This window comes from Oratosquilla oratoria, chromosome 7, assembly GCF_046742065.1.
Source record: "Oratosquilla oratoria isolate Oo_2021 chromosome 7, ASM4674206v1, whole genome shotgun sequence".
Lineage (NCBI taxonomy): Eukaryota > Metazoa > Arthropoda > Malacostraca > Stomatopoda > Squillidae > Oratosquilla > Oratosquilla oratoria.
The window spans coordinates 39,471,188-39,476,466 of NC_134783.1; positions in this window are offsets into that span (position 1 = coordinate 39,471,188).

Below are 5,279 nucleotides of genomic sequence, written 5' to 3' on the forward strand. Positions count from 1 at the left end.
TTACTCTTTGTTATGACAAATACAATCGTCTCCCTATGAATAAATATTTCATCATACCCTTTCTATCTATATACCATACATCTTTAGACTCTTATTCAAGTTTTCAAAATTAATAATTTTTGTATTTTGCCAGTTAAAGTATGCAAAGTAATTACAACAACTATTGTTTAAAATTTCACTAACTGGAAACCTACAACCTCAAAGTGTTGATGAAGGTCCGAAGGCCCTTCCATAGATCTTTCAAGGAAAGAATTTTGGAATATTATCTATGTTGCATTAGTGTAGACTGTTTCTATGTTACTGACTGGAAGTGCTAGGAAGTGGGGAGCAGCAGTCAGTTCTTCTAATGTAAAAAAGTGAAAGAAATACGGTTGGAGATGATAAGAGAAACTCTTAGGTCCCATCCAGAGGACACTTGTCATCTTCCATCAGGTCTAACCCCTCCAGGTGAGGGGGTTGATGGGTTTTGAAAGTAAGCATCAGGAAAATTACTCTCTCTGGCATTAGTCTTGCAAGAACACCACTTGTAAGTACTAGTTACTGGTCCCACATTATGAAGTGCACTGAAACAAGTGCAATATTACCCTTCTATCAAATAATGATAGCTTTAATCATCTCACCCTACTCCAACTCCTCTTCTCCATCCCATCTCCACTTCTTCAGTGTACCTAATTACCTTCTGGCATCAAAATATGCTCGTACTCTTTAACCTTGTATGACTGCTGCAGTTCTCTGCCTTCAAGCACATTATATCCCATGTGCACTTCTAAGGTTTCTGTCCATCTGGTTAGGGCTCAACTCGCACAAAATACTTGTGTAGCAAGACCTAAACCTTGCAAAATAAGCTTCTTCCACCGTGCATAAACCTTTGTGTATTTGTTTGAGTAAGCATCTGTGTATAAAGCATCTCTTGAAACTCAACTAAACTCATGATAGGAATATGCAGAGTACCTTTAATGAGGAATGCAATAAACAATAGAAAAAAAAAGAATAATAATAAAAATAAATATAAATATAAATTTTATATATATATATATATATATATATATATATATATATATATATATATATATATATATATATATATATATATATATATATATATATATATATATATATATATATGCCTTTACTTCTGTAAGGAGTGGGGGTGGAGGTAGAATGTAGATTGAGAGAAGTGAGTACATGCCTTGGTGGATTGAAAAGTGTAATGAGAAATAGACATCTGGGAATGGATGCTAAGAGGATATTATATGAAGGAGTGATTGTGCCAACAGCACTGTATGGGGCAGAAACATGGAACATGAGAGAGGAAAAGAGAGAGAGTTTGAATGTGTTTGAGATGAAATGTCTGAGAAATATGATAGGGGTTACTTGGCTGGATAGAGTGAGAAATGAGGAGGTGAGGAGGAGAATAGGGGTGGAAAGGGAGCTGGGAGATAGGGTTGATGAAAGAGTATTAGTATGGTTTGGACACATGGAAAGAATGAGTGAACAAAGATTAGTAAAAGAAGTGTGGAAGGCAGAGGTGGAAGGAGTGAATATGAGGGGGCATCCTAGGATGAGATGGATGGATGGGGTGAAAGGGGCATTACAAAAGAGAGGAATGTCTGCGGAGGGAGGACAGGAGAGGACAGAAGATAGGGGTGAATGGAGAGGGGTTGTGTACAGATGATGCTGTGATGCATGAGGGGGAATGGGCAGGGGGATGGGGGGTGAGGAAGTATGTATGAGTAAAAACTTGACGCAGCCCGAAGGGATTTCTCCATGTCTTCTCCTTTTCTGCATGGGGGGATGGAGAGGGGGGTTGCCCAATTTATGAAGCGGCCTTGCTATGGTTGTGCTGTGTCTTGCGACACTGCTTCTGACCCAGGGCAGTGGACAGGATGCAGGGATGACCCGTCATACAGGAGGTGCCGAGATGAGAGGGAGGGAGGAGGGTGGAGGGAAGTGGAATATGTGGGAAATGGAATGGGTGGGAGCGGTTTCTATGCCTTTTTCTTTTTACCTACCCCCCCGTGTAGGGGGAAAAAGCCGTTGGTATATGTAAGTGTATATATATATATATATATTTCTAAACAGAAATGTAGTAGCACATTTGTAAATTACACACAGGAACCCACAGTCGGAGAAAGAATAAACTTCGAATAAAGAAAAATCCTATATTTCGGCTATCAACTGTAGCCCTCTTCAGGAAAGTACATAAGATAGAGAACAGAGGGGACTTATAAACTACAGTAAGAAGAGATGTGGACAGTTGACCTCACTCAGGCGCGGGGCAAACTGGGGTGGCGGAGGAGGGAGGAGGTGAGGAGAGGGGAGGATGTAGCGTCCGCACCAGCTTGCTTACTGCTGCGCGTGAGATTATGTCAGGTGTCCACTGCCCTTTAGAAATATTAATATTAGGGCATTCCTCAATTAATGCTGATTCGACTATTTTCCTCCGCCATCCCAGTTTGCCCCGCGCCTGAGTGAGGTCAACTGTCCATATCTCTTCTTACTGTAGTTTATAAATCCCCTCTGTTCTCTATCTTATGTACTTTCCTGAAGAGGGCTACAGTTGATAGCCGAAATATAGGATTTTTCTTTATTCGAAATTTATTCTTTCTCCAACTGTGGGTTCCTGTGTGTAATATATATATATATACTGTATATACCATATCTAATCTTCGCTATCCTATTGGTAGAGACCTTGGCTATCTATAAATCACCTTTCAGAAGGAGTTTACCAATATCTTCAATGTTCACAGAGTTTAGGAATGTTACATAACATAATTTCTCCTCAATTCCCTGGACATTTGATCTTGTGTACATTTCCCCGGCTTTACCCTTCACCCCAACATAAAATCATCCCTGTGGATTCCCAAATTTCACAAGGAAAGAAGTCAAATTTGATCAATGCAAGCTACTGGTAAGTCATCATCACTAATACCTGCTATGACTCTCCTGACTGCTTCTAACACATCCTCCATGGCAACCAAGATATGTATTAATGTCTTATATTTTATTCACATAATAAGACTTATGATTACCTTCATCAAACTCATGCAGGATGTTCAAAGTTTCAAAAGGCATGTCTGTCTGCTATGCCAAGGTCTTACAGTTCATGTGCAAATATATAATTTTTTGTACAATTGAACTTTAATCAAGATCCATTAACCCTTCTATCATGTAGTCCATTCCAAAACATAACAAGCACAACCAACAGGAAAAAGACATACTACTCAAATATCTATAACTTACTACATGCATCATGCAACACATACACAAGATTAGTGTGCATGACTATCTTTGGCTATGCATCTTGCCTTGTTTTCTCCACATGCCCAAACTAACATGACAGGGATTGGTTAAGGTTTCCCTCCAAACTATACACCCTTACCCTTTTTTTTTTTTACAGTTACCCCATATGTGCTTATCTTTCACATTTCCCCTTATACACACATTCAACTAATAATTCTCACAGGCCTACTCCACACATCCATAAATTGTTTCTATAAAATAACTTAAGTTCCACAAAACCTTCTACTATCCCAAACTTTGTTCCTTTTGAAATCTTCCCTCCATCCCACACTAGAAGTGCATTTGCATCTATGTTCCAACACTAACACAACATCCCAGTGCAACAAAACCTAAATATTCCTACCTTTACTAAGCTATTTTCTCCTAATATAAATTAACTTTATTACCTTCCACTACTATCTGGTAGGTATTGACTGTTCATAATGTTTTTGTATTGTGTAACTGACAATTCAACAGCAATTCTATCCTTGAGGAAAATAATTATAATTGTTGCCTTGAATTTGAGTGAATGGAAAACCCACAGAAGCTGTCAGTGTTCTTTGGGCCCTCCCACAAATCTCTCTTCTAAGAAACTTGGGGACTGTTGTCTGTTTTGCATTGTTGTGAGGCCATTTCTGTCACCAGATGAGAGTAGTAGAAGGGGAGAGCAATCACCAGCTGCCAGCATTCCACGTGTGAAAATGTAAAAAATATGGCTGAAGTGATAGAAAGAGACCTTGGGCCCGGTCCAGTGACCAAGCATCAGCACTAAGCACCTCCTGATGGTGGTGTGGGAGTTAATGGGTTTTGAAAATGGGCAGCTCTGCTATCCATATTGCAGGATCACCAAAGTAGGAACCAAATATATTAATAGTATGAAGGTGTTCAAAATTCGGAAAAAATTGTCTTTGGAAGGAAAATGTGGAAAGGAGATGAGTATTGTGCTGATTCTCCTCACATGTATGAAATTGCTGTTTGAAGCAAAAGGTGAGACGATTGGAGGTGGTTGTGAGAGCATAAGTATGGCATTCAAGAATAAAAATAATTGTAGCCTGGAGTTTCACTGACTGGAAAACCACAGCAGCCTGTAATAGTTCTCAGGCCCTCCCATAGATCTCTCTGGAAAAAAACTTGGATCATTGAATATGTTGTATTAATGTGGGACTTTTCCTATATAACTGTGTCACAGTAGTAAGGAGAGGAGAGGAGCCAATGGTCGTTGGCTTTCCTTGCGAGTACAGGTGAGTCACAGAAATCATGAAAACTTATGGAGGGCAGTAGAAAGGAAAGGTATATATATATATATATATATTTTTTTGTGAGTGTGTGTATGTGTAATTCACCATGGTCTTGGATCACATGTTGGACTCATGATCAACAGCTACTACCCTACTGGAAGAGAGCTCATGACAAATCTATGGGTAATGCTGTGACTTCACGCACACACACACACCCCAACTCCCCGCCCATGAGAGTTGGAGTAACAACTCACAGTGCAGCGATACTGAAATTATATTATTTCAGCCCTGGGCAGATTCAAACTTGGACCGCCATAGTGGTGGCCACGATCACTACCACTGCACCATTGAGTGTGTGTGTAATTCACCATGGTCTTGGATCACATGTTGGACTTATGATTGACAGCTACTACCCTCCTGGATGAGAGCTCAGAGCTCATGTATGACCGATCTATGGGTAATGCTCTGACCTGACACATGCATGCACACATCCAATTCCCTGCCTATGAGAATTGGAGTAACAGCTTGCAGCGATATGAAAATTATTTCAGCCTTGGGCAGGGTTCAAACTCAGACCGCAGGGTTAGTAGTTGCGAATGCTACCACTGCGCTGTCAAGCCATGTGTGTGTGCATGTGTGGTTTAATTTCTAATTATAAAAGAATACTGCATGACTAATCTGTGGGTCTGCCATTAAATTCACTAAAATATTGGCACCATCAAAGTTGTATATACCCCATATGAGGAAGGGTTTGTAAAG